The sequence below is a fragment of the Chrysochloris asiatica genome, unplaced genomic scaffold (genome assembly GCF_000296735.1).
Source record: "Chrysochloris asiatica unplaced genomic scaffold, ChrAsi1.0 scaffold00009, whole genome shotgun sequence".
Lineage (NCBI taxonomy): Eukaryota > Metazoa > Chordata > Mammalia > Afrosoricida > Chrysochloridae > Chrysochloris > Chrysochloris asiatica.
In genome coordinates, this window is record NW_006408527.1 from 11,556,360 (window position 1) to 11,574,560 (window position 18,201).

The following is an 18,201-nucleotide window of genomic DNA, read 5'->3' on the forward strand; positions in this document are numbered from 1 at the left end:
TCATGATCCACTAAGGTCAACAAAATGTCTTGTGTTCTTCAGCAGTGTTTCAATACCAGCAAGAGACAAGTAACCCCAAGGCATTTGTTTTATGTTTATTTCACACTGGAGGTGGAGATCAGAATTTACAATGCTAAGACAATCTTTTTGTCTCTGTGACAGGATAAAAAATGAGTAATAGCCATATTTTACTTAATTTTATAAAAGTGCAAGGTAAGGGCAAATTTTTGCAAATTTAAAAAATAGTGCTATGTAAGTACTAAATAAATGCTAATAGTCCGCTTTCATTCCTTCTCCCACTTTTTTCTATAGGCAGAATCCCTGAAAGCTAACTCAACATCCTGTTTTTCTTAAGGGATATGGAAATTTCCCTGGGACAGTTAGGCTGGGCTAGCTAAGGAGCCCCCAAGGTTAATGAACACCCACAAAGACTGAGGAAGAAGAGAGATAGAGAACATTCCAAGCCTGGTGATTAGCATGCGGGCATTCTTTCCTGTGTGGTAATGATGGTCAAGAAGGTGCCAGGAGATAGAAGGGAGAATGGAGGGTTTCTGCTTCTTCTGCCTCAAACGCTTATTAAAATTCATTTCCATTCAAATAGCCATCCTCTGATTTTCATCATCAAATAAGCACACAGTGTACATATTTAACAGGCAGGAGACCTATGCCTAGTTGGTGTCTTTTTGAAGTGAAGCCCCGTTCTCCTAATGAGTGTCCAAGCTTATCTCTGTATGTAAATGTCTGCCCCTCCTCTTCCTTACCCCCTCCACTTTACAGCTCCCCCAGTTCTGGGATCTTTGATGGGCAGCCTAGATGCCTATTATAATGATAATTCATTTGGAGCAGGGAATGGAATCTCCTTGCCTAGTCTATCTTATTATAAAGGTGAAGCCCTCGGGAGGGCAGGCTGAGAATGGACAGATTTACAGCTATTTTTCCTCTACAAGAGGCAGAGGCAGAGGCAGAGGCAGAGGCAGAGGCAGAATCCCGAGTGGTTTGCTTACTTTTTTTGGCTTTGAGTTTATCTCTCTTTGGAGCTGACCTCCATTCTCAGGCATGGCTATGTCCTCTGGTGCTCCTGGGGACCACCATCAGCTGGAAGGCATTTTAGCTCTGGCGGTTCTATCTTGAACAGCTGCTTGGAACAGCTGGGCCTGCCCTGTTGTTGCCAGTGAGAAACCAAGTGGCAAATGTAAGTTTACTGGGCTTCCTTCAAGGGTCTTACTGGGCTTCCTTCAAGGGTCTTCATGATCTGATAATTTCGTGCAACGTGGCTTCCATTGTGGTTTATCCTCATTCTGCCAGGTGACTTCAAACAAACATACTTTTAAGTCTAAAATAATGTAACTCAGTCCTGTGTGTTAAAAAAAAAAATCATATCTACATCTGCAGAGTCCTGATGGGCAGAATGGGGGGAAAAATTCATTTACAAAGCATACGCCAAAACAAAATCTAAAATAAGTGAGATTTGGGGTAAAGCAAAGAAACATGTTTGTTGCTCAGGGTATAGTTCTTGCGATTTCTTTCTTCTGTTGAGGCATATTGTGTCTCCTAATTTTAGAAACTTTATTATTCATAGGAAGCTCATGCTGATGAGACAGTTATCCTGTTTTTCAACAGAGGAATTGACTCAAGTTCAAAAAGTTTGTCTAATCTTCTCATCTGGCTGTCTGGAGAGAAGAGCTGCTATCCACAGCAATTGACAGGAGTTGCTTGGCCCAGCATAATTTAGGCACCAAGTCACCTGACTATATCTGATTCTTTATTGCTTTGGCCACATTATTTTTCACTTAGGGAATGCCACTCATTGCTTATTGAACAATAACAATAAAGTTGTATAGGTGTAGAATTATTAGAGTAGCTGTTTCAGTCTTATCAATATCAAGGCTGGCAAACCTTCTCCTTTCTTATCTGCAACAAAAACCCAGAGAGGCGATAGGGATGGAACCGTTTATTAGATTTATAAGAGCTAAAAGAAAGTACTAAAACTATCCATCTTCTATACTTTATTGAGAACAGAACCAATGAGTCAGACTATCGGGACAGTATGTCCCAAGGCAGAACTGAAGTCCTAAAGCAAGCAGAGAATAAGTACATACATTTTAGGGGGAGAAGGATCAAAGACAGGAGCCAAAAAAAAAATTGCTTGTAAGCCTCTAAATACATTGATTACAAACCTGTCTAAGACAGTTATGCAGCCATATTACTTTGTAAATAAAAGTCTCATTTCAGAAGGCTTTAACTTTTAAAAATTTCTTTCTCTAAATCCTTTCCTTCATTGCAAATCATAGCTCCAAACACTAGGCTACAGTAGGCAAAATTTTCTTTAGGACAAGTGAGATGCATGTGTGTGTGGATAAATACTGAAAATAATGTAAAGAACAAATAATACCACTTAATTGAGAAATTACACCAGGTGGCTCTTCTTTTTTGGCACATACATGATGAAATTATCAGAAAAAGTTGAATTGGTTGAAAAAAAAACATCTTACATGTTTAGAACACATGCGCTTTTGGGAATTAGGTAAATCTAAAGAACCTTTGCTTTAGAACCTTAATCAATATGTTCATCTAAAGGCATAGGTCTTATTTTTTTAAAACATTGATTTTTGTACTTTTGTGGTTGTTTTTTTACTGTCTTGGGGCCCATCAGAGTTGGTATCAGATCCACACCTTGCTATTTACAAGTGACATATCTGGGACACATTTTATTCATCTTCTCTTAGGCTCTATGTTGTCAGTTGTAAAATAGGAATCATAACAATAATTATTGTGAAGATGGTACTTGATAATGAGCTTAAAACAGTTAGTGTAGTACTCTATAATAAATGTGGGCTATTAGTATTATTCTGGAGTCCTGGTGTGGCACTGTGGGTTAATACAAGGTCAGTGGTTCAAGCTCACCAGCCGCTCCTCAAAAACTGTATTCAGAGTCACTGTGGGTCAGAACCGACTCGACGGCACTTAACAACAACAATACAGCACTTAACAACAACAATTATTATTATATCCCATCTGCCAGATTGGAATCCTGATGTGGCACTGAAAAATAAACACTGCACTGTTAACTTCAAGATCAGCGAGTCAAACCCATCAGTCACTTCTCTGAAACCCTGTACAGGGTTGCTATGAGTTGGAAGCAACTCAAGGATACTTACGGACAAGAAGAAGAAAATCTGCCAATTTATCTTACTGTGGCGGCATGCATGTTGAGGCGATGCTTGAAGCTATTCCACCAGTATTCCAAATATCGGCAGTGCCACCTATGGTAGATAGGAAGAAAAAGCTGGTGATCTACATCTGAAAATTAGTCAGTTGGGGGCAGGGGTGCAGCGAACCCTTCTAGATCACAGAATATTGTCCTAGACTTTGACTGGTTTATTTTTGATGTGCCATCGGAAAGAACTGATCTTTGGAGAAGGGTATCATGTTTAGTAAAGTGGCAGGCCAGTGAACCCATGAGATGGACTGATACAATGGTCACAAAAAGGGTCTAAACATACCAGTAACAATGAGGATGGCTCAGGACTGGGACAACATTTTGTTTTGTTATACATACAGGTCACCATGACTCTGAACTGATTCAACAGCAACTGGCATCATCATTCTTATTATTTAAAAAGTATATGATAGAGTACCAGAGCATCCCAGAAGAGAGGAATCATAATGATATGAGAAGAAGGCAATAGGTCAGAAACTCTCCGGGGTGATTTATCATAGAGAAGTAAGACTAAACTTTCAATTAAATTGAAAAGATATTTACTGAGCATCTTCTCGATTTAAGCTACACATTCCCTGTTCTCTTGTCAGGAAAGTGAGACCTCTTCCATTTACATCATTCCAAGTTATATAAGTGCTGTGAGGGAGGTACCACATAGCACCAATGCTGCTGTGCTCCAGAGAAGTTCTGGAAGTTTAAAGGAGAGATATGCCACCTTCTGCAGAGACTAGGTGGTCAGAAAAAGTTTAGTGAAAGAGTTGAGTAAAGAGGACTCTTTTAAGAACCAAGATACAATTGAAACACAGAAGTCAGAAATGCTCATTTATTTAACAAATATGTATTGAGCATCTGCCAGATATTCTTTTATGTGCTAGAGATTCAGTGGTGAACAAAGCAACTGAATTGCTTTATGTGGCAGAACCAGGAGGGCATGTTTGGATGAATGTTACTTGGTTTTGGAAGGAAAAATCTAAATTTTACAACATCAAGAAATTGATTTCTGAATAAATATCTTAAACTCACAATGTCCCACTTTCTTCTACTCAATAACCATAACATTTTGATCCATTTCTCAAAATTAGAAGTGTATCAGAGGTAAATATTTATATAGAGATAGTCTTAGATACAATCTTTAAGCAAAAGTTGTACTTAACCACTGTGCCTCCTCAATTTATCCACATATTCTTTAAGTTTCTCTATTTGACATAAAGGTAATAACTTTATCTATGGCCTGATTGACATTTTTCCATCTTTGAATATGTTTTCCTGAGAACAACATATCTGAATGAAGTTCTTTCATTGCTAGGAGTCTACATTTCATCTTCTAAGTTGACTGCTTGGTTTATTTAGTCCATGCCCCTCAATTTCTGCTTATATGTATCGTTTATAGCATGTGGGTACTCCTGAAGTCTCTCCCCACAGTTCTCATAATAGTTTATGTAAAGAAAACAAATCCAGTTATAAAGCAGCGCCTGGTGATGCTGGCCTGAATTCTGCCAATCTCTGAGGGAACAAAATGGATGGGTCATGGAAATCTAAAATGCAAAATTGTCAGCAACTCAGTTGACATCATGATGTTTTGAAATGTATTGTCTATTGGACAGACATTTGCCCTTGTATGCTTGAAGGCTTAAAGCCTCCTGGGCAATATCGATCTTCATTGAATTTTGAAATCCCAACAGCATGTACAAACCAGATGGGCCCCCCCTAAATTAAGATGAATGTATGTAATTCAAAACTCTCAATATTTGATTTTGCCATATGTGGTGAAGATTATTTGTCTCTTGGGCAAGAGAGGAGAAAGGCATGTTCCTGTCCATGGTACTGAGAAGCCTGCTGTGGCTTCAAATGTTTTTGTTTTTGTTAAGTGCCATTGAGTCGGTTCTGACCCATAGCAAACCTGGATAGGGTTTCTGAGGAGCAGCTGGTGACCTTGAACTGCCAAGCTTGCAGTTCAAAGAGCTTTGCAGTCTGGCACGTTAACCCACATTGCCACATCAGGTTGTTGTTGTTGTTAAGTGCCTTCGAGTCAATTCTGACCCATAGCGACCCTGTATAGGGTTTCCGAGGAGCAGCTGGTGAGCTTGAATCGCTGACCTTGCAGTTCAAATGGCTTTGCAGTCTGGTGCATTAGCCCACAGCGGGTTGGAGAGTCATTAATTAAGGCAGTAGTATTAGAAAAGCATGAAGACAGGGTTCTGTCTCAGCTTTGTTGCTGAGAGATACATGCACTTCATTTATAACTATTTTCACAGTGCTGGTTTACTAACAATCTCTTTTTAATTATCATTCTCTCTCCCTCTGATTGATTGACCTTGGGTCATGGGAAGAAAATGTCAGGGTTTGCAGGGGGAAAAGAACATGAATTTATTAAAGGCAGATGGTTGAACCACCACTAGGATTTGTCGCTTCCTATTATAAAATCCTATTTTCAACAGGTTTACAACTCAACCATAAAAAATTATATTGTCAGATAAAACTTAGGAAAGAAATAACTCTTTGCAGGCTAACTAATTAGAGGAGACTCGTGTAGCCTATAAGGTACGTTCATGGAAAATAAAGGAATGCTGAATTATAAGTGTCTAACTATCCACCACCCATTGTGTGGAATCATATAATTTGAAAATCTGTAACAAGGTAGTGTATTTAAGACTTCACATCTTAGAGTTGTACAATAGTAACCAATTAGGATTGCTATTCAGGGGAAAGCATTGATAACAACACCGAGAAATGGCTGAGATGTTGAAGTTCAGAAACCAGCTGTTCTGCATCTGTTGCTCTGTTTATCAATATCATTATGAGCAAGAGGGTTAGTGAGTTGGCAAGGAATCCTAATGCCCGATGCTTTAAAATCATTAAATAACATGGCATGACTTCATCTTACACCAGAGCCACCTGAGTCCTTTTACAAAGGCTACAGAAATTTCTCTAAATAATGGAGTTTAATACAGAAAATAGGGCAAGTCCAAATTCAAGATTTCTGGTCTCGGGCTACAGAGTGACTCATATTTTGCTAACTCAACATTAAAGAACAAAATTAACTTTTATTTTTCTTGGAATTGTCAGAAAGCTAAAGTCTATCATTCTAATTTGAAAACTGTGGTAAGATTGTACTTCAGATATCTACAATCATTAACGTGTTTATTCCAAATAAAATAAATTACTGGTATTTCAGTGTATGCTAAAGTCTTCACAGCTGTGACCATTCAGATAAAATAAAAAGAACAAAGAAATGATAATTGTATGAGAGCGTTTCATTAATTCTTGGGGATGAGCTCTTTATTAAATGATATACATTAAACACTTAGAACAATGCCTAGCACAGAGCAAGTCCTTTTAGTATAAATACATTTTTGGTTGTCGGTGATGTTGTTGTCTTTATTGTTCTCCTTACAACAGATAGGTTCAAAAAAATGTATTCTCTGAGCCGGAAAACCAACGGATCCCAGTAAATAGTATCACAAGAGGTGCTTGGACAACACTCTTGCTTCTCTTCATCCTTGTCCCATTACCTATGTTTCCTTGATAATCTTGGGTGCAGTGACTATAGCTTAAAGAACAGGTAATTGCAAAAAGGCAAAAAGGTCTTTCTGAATGATCTAGTAATAACAAAATGGTACTTGACAATGCTTATAGCTTTGTTTTTATCATTTAATTCCCTTTGCACCCCATCCCATCCCCAATAAATATATATTAGCACTATTGCTACTACCTGATTTGTCACTTTTCTATATTGTGGTAGCTTACATGTTGATGGGATGCTGGGATTTAAAATACCAGCAGAGCCACCCATGGTGGACAGAGTTCATGATTTTTAAAACATGGATTAGAGCGTCCAGACTGAAATGGACTAGGAAGTAAGAGCTGGAGATCTCTGCTTCTAAAAATTAGCCAATGAAAACGTTATGGATCACAACAATGTCCAACTCACTTTCTTTGGACATAGCATTGTTGCTGTGGTTAGTAAGTGTCTTTGAGTTGATCCCAACTCATAGTGACCCTGTATAGGGTTTCAAAGGAGCAGCTGGTGGTTGAACTGCTTCAGTTACCAGTTCAGTGCTTACTCTATAGCGTCACACAAGGACATATCATTAGGAAGGATCAGTCACTAGAGAAAGATAGATTATGTCTGGTGAAGTATAGGACTAGCAAGGGCAAGGGAGATCCTCACTAAGATGGACTGACACACTTGTCTCAGTGATGGACTCTAATATAGCAACAATCTTGAGGATGATGCCGAATCAGGCAACATTTGGTTCTATTATACATAAAGTCCCTAGAGTCAAAGTTAACACAATGACAGTTAACTATTTATAATCATATCTTAAGCACCACCCATGCTTTCTGGGCACTACTCCAGTTTGGGAATATCTGGTACATATTTGGGAGTTGCATATCAGGAAGTAATATACAAGCTCTTATCATCACGGTCAGAAGTACAAACTTCATTTTGGCAATGGCTATTTGCTTTAGCCAGTGTCATATGATATACTAATAATTCAAGCTGATGTAAGTTGAGAGAGGAAAAGTGTTGTATTTACTTTTCTTAGGCAAAGAGGCCTAAGCCCGCTGGGGATGGGATAGTGGTAAGCAGACTGCTAAACTCTCACATCTTCTGGGTCCAGTTCTTTTAGCTCGCTAAGCACGGTAGTTCTGCACACAGCTAAGGAATCGTTTTTCATTCTTCTGAACATTCTCTGGGACTTGTTTGTAGGGCAAGGAAGATATAAACCCTGTTTGTTTTATCATCTCAGAAATTCACTTGTATTGCTAAGTTGTTTTGAATAGTCAACTGTTGAATCTTTGGCTACCCCCATGTGTAGAATAAGAAGATAATTGCTCTGATCTCAGGGTGAACCATCTGCTAGTACAAATTGCTCTGCTATCGGCTTCATTGAAACAGTTGTGTTTGTTATTTTATGTTGAAATGTTCATGAAACGTGGTTTATACTAAGCCGTGTTTCTGGAAATGTTGATTCTATAAATGGGCAGACCACTCTTAATTGCAGAGGCTCCACTCTCGCTTTAGATTTTCAAACTGCTTTGCTGATTTCATCTAAGGCCCTGGAAAACCAACACCCTGTTGTAACCGCTGATTTTCAATACCTGGAAAAGTTTAGCGGTGACAGCCTATATTCACAGAACTCATGATGGTTTCTGAACCCTTACATAAATAGATGATACTGAGTCCTGGAATCTGAAAAAAAAAAAAAAAAAATTAGTCTTGTTATTATGATATAATTCTAATGGTCCTTATTAATGCTACTGTTAAAGAGTTCAGTTAGTGCCTTGTCTGTTAGCTTTAGGTATGTATTTTAACACTAGTCAGGGGAAAGTATGATTTGATAAATGCCCACTCTCAAATATTTTCTTTTGATGGGCTAATGTAAGAAGGCTATCATGTTTGGTAGGGTGGAAGGTCAGAGAAAAAGAGGAAGACCCCCAGCAAGATGGATTGGCCAAGTGGCAGCATCAGTAGGCTCAAACGTGGCAACAATAGTAAGGTTGGCCCAGGATCAGGCCTTCTACTGTGCATAAGGTCACTATGAGTCAATACCAACTCAATGGCACAACAATGTAAGATTGGAGTCCTGGTATGACACTGGGTTAATGTGTCAGACTGCAAAGCCATTTGAATTGCAATGTCGGTGGTTCAATTTCACCAGCCGCTCCTCAGAAACCCTATACAGAGCCGTTATGAGTCAGAACTGACTTGATGGCACTTAACAACAACAATATAAGATTGGAGTCCTGGTGTGGTGCTGTGGGTTAATGAGCCAGACTGCAAAGCTATTTGAACTGCAAGATTGGCAGTTCAAGCTCATCAATTGCTCCTCAAAAACCCTCTACAGGGTCACTATGGGTTGGAATCAACTTGACGGTACTTAACAACAACAACAAATGTAAGATTAATGGCCATGATGGCTTGAGATAGCATAGTTTGATTTGTTGCTTCCTTTATATCTTCCAACATCGCACAGATATGTGAAATCTATGACACAAGGGTAAAAATAATGATTTAATGAAAGAAAAAGGGTAGGGCCTTTAATTAACAAGGCATCTTAAATTTCTAAGTGGATTTTACAATTCTCCAGGCATACCTGGTAGGAATTTTAGAAATAAGAGTGAAGAAAGACAGAGAGAAAATGTTGGAACATTAACAATGCCATCCTGCATCAACGGTTGTTACTCCACAATCAACACATATAATGCTATTTATTTATCCAGCTATCCTTTGAACAATTCAAAAAGTCATAAGACAGAGAGTCCAGCAAAATGTCAGATTTGGTCCCATTGGATATTTCAGTGACTTTCACTTTCTAAGGTCTATTGGTGTGGCGCTGTAGAATCAGCACTGGACTGCGAACCATACAGTTGGCAGTTCAAACCCACCAGCTGCTCCTTGGAAACCCTATACAGGGTCACTAGGAGTTGGAACCAACTTGATGGCACCTTAACAACAACAGCAACAGGCCTATTGAAAAAGTGTGGCCATCAGGGAATCTGGAATTATGAGAGTGAACCTCTCTCCTATTTTATGATATTGATGATTTGTGCACACCACATCTTTTATTGAGTGGAATGATTTTGGAAGAACTACATAGAGATTCTACATAAAAAGCTAAGTGCAAGGAGACTCAACTCAAACCAAAGGTTATGTATGTTACCAGTTGGAGATGTCTTTACTTTCTATTAGGGAGAATTTAGTCTCCTGTGTGGCCAAGCTAGTTTTAAAAATACCCCTCTGTCAACCTGTACATCAATGTTCATTGTAGCACTCTTGACAGTACTAAAAGGTGAAAGCAAACAAAGCATCATCAACAGGTGCATGGCTAAACAAAATGTAGTATATCCACACAGCAAAATATGGTTCAGTCATAAAGAGAAATGAAGTCCCGATACATGCTACATGGGGATGAACCTTGAAAACAGTATGCTGAGTCAGTCACAAAAGGACATATAACATATGACCTCACTTATATGAAAGAAGAAAACATAGGGAAATGAAAGCTCATTAGTGGTTCTCAGGGGTGGGAGGGAAGCGGGAAAGGAAAGAATTTTTACTTAGGGGAACACTGGGTTCACGTTAATGGCATTAAAGTAATTAAGAAACAGATAGAGATATGGGTTATCCAATATGAAGAATGTAATCGATATGATTGAATTGTGCATATAGTAACTGTAGATTTGGTAGATATTTTGTTGAGTATATTGGAACCACAATAATAATAATAATAATAATAATAATAATAATAATAAAATAATACATTCCTTTGTCTTTACCACTTGTTTTGGAAGGCCAAGACCAAGACAAGAGGTCTTTATTTGAAAGTTCTCTCCTTCTCTCTCTTCTTTCATCAATTTGATTCCCATTTTATTATCATTATTTAGGGTTTTGTATAACGAGAAAAATAATTTGTCGGGGATCCCATCTTATTTGTAAGAGACCCTAGTAAGATGGCAACAAGGCATGCGCAATATATCATCATTTAGCAGCTTCTCTTGCAACTATACTGAAGTAATGGTGGAAAAAAATACATATAAACAACTCTGAGGACAGATTTTGAATGATCCAGTAATTTTGATTTATACTTGGTATTTGATGGAACTGTATTAGCAGTTAAAGTCAATGGCTAAGTGATTCCCAGCACAAAATGAGCCAGAAGTACAAAAGAAGCTTTACAAGGCACGATTGAGAGCCCCGAGCCTCCCAGTTTAAATTTCTAAAGTGCAGTGTAAATTACAGGCCTGGTTGTCACTTTTAACTAACAATTCTACCCAATATGTTCTGGCTAGGTAATTTGTCCACTATTCCTTTATGAAGCTGTAAACACCAACTTAATTCCATTGGCTTTTCACAAGCAAATAGCCTCATCTCTCATCTCTACTGCAGAGGAGGGGGTGAATCTCCTGGCTCTGAGGACAAGGAGAGCTTTTCAACAAACAATACGCGGATCTCTGGGATGGGATAGAGCAATGCTTTCCATCTCTATTAACAGGGCTGCCTGATGATCTGTAAGTGATCTCAACCTCCCTCTACCCAAGTTCTCCTGGTGGGTAGGACTCTCACATTCCTACAATTTCCTCCTTACCTAGTATTCCCTGTCACCTCCAGCCACTTTCTCTTCAGTGTTTCCCCTGTGACCACCTATCACAAAGAAGAAATGGATGAGAGCATTAAAAATCAAAATTCAGTACTCTAAGTACCAATATTAACAGAAAAAAAACATTCCAAATATCAATAAGAGCCTCAAATCTAACCAAGCAAATTATGCAATTAGGCAGGCAGATGCTGGCTCGGCAGTCACTGATATAGACTGATTTCTACTACTTCATTAATTTCACTTGCCTGCCTCTCACAGCAGATTGCTTAGCCAGAAACTGATCCCAAAATATTACAGGTACTTTGAGTAAAAGAGCAGTTAAACATGGGATCTTTGATCTTTCCAGAACAGATAAGAACGCTAATAGATTTGCAGAAATTCTTCCCAGGGCATCTATATGATAGCAAAGATGTGGTTAAGTTCAGCTCAAATTTAGAAATGGGCTACCAAATTAATTTTCCTTAAGTTACAAATAACATTCATATACAGAGCACAGACCAGTCTTACAATCATTATTGTTACATAAGAATCAAAGAATGTGGACACTGACGCTGTCATTTATTTTAAAGCAATCATTAGAATTGTTCAATCATTTATTCATTCACTAAATTTGAATTAAATTCTTAGCTTTTGCTAAGCATTGTAATGGGCAGTGGGGATGCAAACTTGAACAATGCTTGGTCACTGTCCTTGAAGAACTTAGGGGCTAGCGGGAAAGACAGATGGGTAAATAGACTATTATAGCACAATAATGAGTGCAAATAATACAAATAATTGAGCCCTCTGAGAGCTCTGGAGAGAGAGCAACTAAGGGGAAGAGTAAGGAAAAGGTTAGGAGAATAAGTGAGATTTGAGTCTATTTCTAAAAATGCCTACGTATTTGCACAATCAGTGGTTATGATCTAGGAGTATGTGGCTAATATTTGATCAAAAAGGAGTCCCTGGATGGTGCTTGCAAAAATCATGTGGAGGCCATGTCTGACTTCTCCAGCTTCACAAGGGGGGAGGAAAATGAAACTCAAAATCAGCCCAAGGCAGATTCCTATGAAGTGGAGGTCAGACATGTCTCCACTCTACAACCTTCTCTACTCTGTTCTGACACCAACCATCCCTCCCATAGCACTCTCTGCTTCACATCTGGGTTTGACAATCCACTGCAATGGCCATGCAGAGCTCAAAACAATATTCAAAATTCTGGAGTTTATTAGGGAAGTGAACAGGGTACAATTCAGGATCTAAAAACTACTCAAGACACAGTAGTTCTCCAGCCAGGATTGCCTCTTGTCTGCCAGACTGCAGGCATGCCTCACAGGTCTTTGCCCTCTCATCCGTGAGGCCCCCTTGGCCTCTACTCTTCTTGGGCAAGTGTTACCAAGTTCACTTAGTCAGTCTGTAAATGTCCCAAGGGCACAGCCTGCAAGCCAGCCTCCTGTGTGTAGGCACACAAGTTTACTCAGTCCATGGGCCTAGATTCCTAAGCTGCTCCATGTAGCCAGCTGCCTCTGCCACCATCTTTGCTGCCACTGCTTTTTTAGGTAGGAATCTTACATTCCATTCTTGATGATTCTGGGATCACCCATTTCTGCTCCTGAGATGGCTCCTTTTAAACTTAACTGGATGGCAAAACTAACCAACACCAGCCTTAGCATCCTGTACACCTTATTTTCATGGTCCCATCCAATCACTTGATGGGAATTAAAATGACTTTGGATAGAAAAGCTATATCTAGTAAATTCAAGGTACCACAGTGCCAATGTTTAGCACTCTCAGCTGTTAACTGAAAGGTTGGAGGTTTGAGTTACCCAAAAGCACTGGTGAGCTACTTCCTCCCAATATTAGCCATTGAAACCTTATGGAGCACAGTTGTACTCTGACACATATGGGGTCAACATGACTTTACCCATACTATGTTTTCAGTATTTTGCTCTTTATGCCAACATCACTCTATTATTTCCCTACCTGATCTTCCCAGGCGAGGTCTCCTCCAGGCTGAAAAAGAAGGAGGCAGAGCATTGGGATGGGAAGGAGGAAACGTTGAGCTTCATTACCTAAAGGTCATTTGGAGAACAAGATAAATGTGATGTAGCTTCCCTTTGAAAGCGCATCTTCTACCTAGCTGCCAAAGTATCCGCCATTTAAAAAGACACTAGCAAAGTTTTACTCTTTAATTTCTCTGCTCATTAAGCCTTCACTTCTGAGGTGTGAAAATGACTCCAGGCTGGTAATAAACTGCAGGAGAAGTCATTATTTTAAAAATGACTTGCTCCCAAAGGGGATGGAGTGGTACAGAGTACAATTGCTCCAAGATCAGCTACTCCAGTAGGACAATGATTGTTCAAATGTTTCAGTTATAAGAATAAAAAAAAGGGGGGGGGGGGGCGTCTAGTTACAGCAAGAAAAGATGAAGCACAAAGTGCCCAGACCTATTCAATAATCACACTAGTCTATTTTTTGGGGCGAGGAAGAGGGTACATTTCAATGGGGGAAAATTATAGTATTGTTAGACTGTGTATTATAATGCAAAGGAAATGGAGAGGATACAAAAAGGACCAAAGAAGACAGAAGTCATTTTCAGGGAGTTTTATGATGTTAAAATAGGGACCTGGAATAAGTTGGAATAACAATAATGCTATTAATAATAATAACAAAAGCCTCTTAGGCAGTAAATGTCACTCACCTTCACTGTCTGGAAAATTCAATCCTGGGCAGACAAGACCTCTTCAGTTTTGCTTTTTCACATGGTTCTCATATTGCCTCCAAATTAGTGTGGAGCAGAAAAATGTCTCTTTAACTAGTATTTCCCTAAAGTAGTAAGTCTTAGGCCTTGGGAACTTTAACTTTGTGTCTTTCTTGTTTCTTTATTTTTTCTCCCTTCTTCCCTTTTTCCTTTTGTCTTTTCCTTCTTTTTCTCTCTGTTTCTTTCTGTAATTTGCTCAGTGCTTGTGACTGCACACGGTCACATGGAATGCAAACACTGCATTTTTCTCAAAATAAACGTGAATTAAGACATTTTGAGAAATTTCTAAACTCCTCTATGTAGAACCCAGTGAGCTAATCAGAGCACCTGTGTTGTTGCCTAAGTGGGCTATGTAGGGAAGAGCAGAGTGCAGAGTGATTGATTGGATGTGGATAAAAATGTATTCTAAGGATGTGATTTTCATCCATTATTTCCAAAGACTTTGAGCAATCGGCCTCCTCTACTTGGATCAACCAAAGGACATGATTAGAGAGGAATTGTAGCTGCCGGCTGGTGATACAGGAATAATAATTCTCTTCAGGAGATTTCTTGTCTAAGGACAAGAAGTCACACAGTTGCCTCACCTCTGACCTAGACCTAATGGACTTCTGAAGGGGTCAGAGGGAAAGTAAAATCCCTGTGGCCTTATATTAGAGTCTGGGCTTCTCCTGAGGTTACTTATCATTTCCCTTGCTGACAATTGGGACATCATCTCATCACTGCAAGATGGTTTAGGGACTTACCATTCTCATGCTCAGGTTTCTTTCAGTCACAAGGAATATGGTCTTGTCTAGACACATAACAGATGTTTCTTAAGACATAAAATGGCTAACTGGCCTTCTGGTAACAGCTCTGAATTCTATGGTCCAAATAACAACCACCTCTTCTCAGAATCCTTATACCACCAACTTTTGCCCTTTGACATTTGATGAAAATCCCAACTAGGGACTAATGAGGAGACTGAATTTTCCCCATCTAAATAGAATACTAAAGAATGAAGGAAGAAAACATGGTCAGCTTAACTGGTGTGAACTTGTAGAATATGCTCAGACATTTTAACCTACACCGATGGATAACGATTGTCTATTTCATATGAAGTTTGCCAAATAGAGCCACAATAGGTTGATAGAACATCTATTAGAAATTTAACATCACGATCACTGCCAAATCACCACCACTTATACCACCATTACCAACACCAGATCCACCACCACCTTTACTTCCACAACCGACACTACCAGCTCTCTCACCATCTCCCATCAGCACTAGTACCACCAGCTGCTCTGCCTCCATCACCATCACCTCCATCTCTATCATCACCAACACTTTTACCTATAAGATCAGCAAATGAGTAATTAATGGGCTCCCGGTGTGGCGCTGTAGGATCAGCACTAGACTGTGAACTACAATGTTGGGAATCAACTTGAACTCACCAAGTGCTCCTTGGAAACCCTGTACAGTATTGCTGTGAATCGGAATCAAGCTGACAGCACTTCACAACAACAGCACTATGAATCTGTCATCTTCTAGTATCTTTCTTTGAGGGACTTAGCTGATCATTTTTGATAATTTAATTTTTTTATTTATTAATTAAAAATATACATGACTTTCATTTGGTTTAAAACTCTTACATTACAAAAATATATATAAGTACAGGAAAATTTCTTCTATACATTTACCCTAGTCAATTCTAATCCTGTTCACTTAAAACTCTTATAAGCAAATCCATACGTATTTTAACTCTATGGGGTGGACAAGTGTGTATATCCATTCATATAAATGTTAACTGAATGCATACACTATTTTACCCCATTAGTCTTCACTTTATTTCCTAACAATATAAATTGGAAATTATTTCAAAAGAAATCATTATTCTGACCCAATTTTTAAATGAAATTTTATCTTTGTTAATTAATTTCTTCCATGTCATTTGGGCTTATTTTGGTGTTTTTATTATAGCTTTCTCTGTTGGATGTTTAATTCATTGTGTTTGAATCTTTCTACTTTTCAAGTATGAACAATTATGACTATTTGTTGTTAAGTACTGTCGAGTCAGTTCTGACGCATAGCTACACTGTGTAGGGTTTCTGAGGAGCAGCTGACGAGTTTGAACCACCAGCCTTGCAGTTCAAATGGTTTTGCAGTCTGATGCATTAACCCACAGCGCCATGCCAGAACTCCGTAATTATGACTATAAATTCCTACATTTTCTCTTAGTTTTATCCCAGGGCCTAGAGTAATAAAATTACTTTGTCACTTTTCAGTTAAAATTACTTTAAAATTTCCATCATATTTATTCTTTAACCTATTTAGAAGTGTATTTCTTAATTTCCAGAAACAGGTGTTTTTCATGTTAACTTTTTGCTAATAATTTTTGGCTTAATTGTGTTGAAGACAATGAGGTGATTGAAATCAGAAAATTTGTTGATATTGATTTATATCCTGCATATTTTTATGTAAAAAAAAAGTGTTGTATGTGTACCTAATGTCTTCTGGGTGGAACACTCTACCTATGTCTGTAAAATTAATTTTGTTACCTTTAAAAAAAAAAATTATTGTGAGTCTCGCAAAGGTTTACAGACCAGATGATCAGTTTTATGTTCAACAAATCATGTATTTTGTTTCATCTCAATGATTACAATCCTCTTCATATAACAATGGTTTTCCTGCTTTCTCCCTGTGGTTCCTGTTTTCATGCTACCTACCTTCCCATCCCTTCCCAACTTCGCCCTTAGGTACATGAAGCCTTTGATTTTGAATGATTGGCCATTCCATGGTGATGACATCATACTAATGTTGTTGTTACCCCCTATAAACATGTCTACTGCTTGGCTGAAAATTGGGCCACATGAAGGGTGGTCAAATACAATAGACACAGGTTCTTCCAGTCTCTTTCAGGCCAGTAAACCCAGTATTTTTTATTTATTAAGTAATTTTGAGTTTTGATCCATATTTTCTCCCACTTTGTCTGGGACCCTCTAATGAGATATCTTTCGGAACGGTTGGCAATGGTAGCCACACTAGGAAGACGGAGAGATGGCCTACTTCTGAATATTTAGGCACTGAAAACCTTATGAACACCAGTGGAACACTGTATGCACCATAATATTGAACCTTGAAGCAAGATGAAGTACATCAGAATCTTGTCAGATATTGTACCATATGTTGAGCCCCTAAGATTGGAAGGCAAAAAATACAACTGGAGAAGAGCTGCTCCTCAAAGCAAAGTTGACCATGAATGGGGTAAACCTTCAGGACCGTCATTTGCTGATGCCAGCACAACACAAAATAAAGAGAAACAGTTGCAAACATTCATTAATAATCAGAACATAGAATATATGAATCTAGGAAAATTGGAAATGGTCAAAGTGAGATAGAACACATAAACATTGGTATCCTAGGCACAAGTGAGCTGAAATGGACTGATATTGGCCATTTTGAATCTTAACAATCACATAATTTACTATTCTGGGAATGACAAATTGAAGAGGACTAGTGTCACATTCATCATCAAAAAGAACATTTCAAGATCTGTCTTAAAGTACAACACTGTCTATGATAGGATAATATCCATATGCCTACAAGGAAGACCAGTTCATGCCACTATTATTCAAATTTACACACCAACCAATAAAGCCAGTGATAATGAAATAGAAGAATTCTACCAACTTATTTGGTCTGAAATTGATCAAACATGTAGTCAAGATGTATTGATAATTACTGGTGATTGGAATGTAAAGGTTGGAAACAAAAAGGAAGGATCAGTAGTTGTAAAATATGACCTTGGTGATAGAAACAATGCTAGAGATCGCATGATTGAATTTTGCAAGACCAATGACTTCTTCACTGCAAATACCTTTTTAAATAACATAAAAGACAACTATACACATAGACCCCACCAGATGGAATACACAGAAATAAAATTGACTTCATTTGTGAAAAGAGATGATGGCAAAGCTCAATATCATCAGCCAAAAGAAGGCCAGGGGAAGACTGTGGAACAGACCATCAACTGTTCATAAGAAAATTAGAACAAGTCCACAAGAACCAAAATATGACCTTGAACATATGTCACCTCAATTTAGCGATCATATGAAGAATAAATTTAATGCATTAGACACTAAAGACCAAAGGCCAGA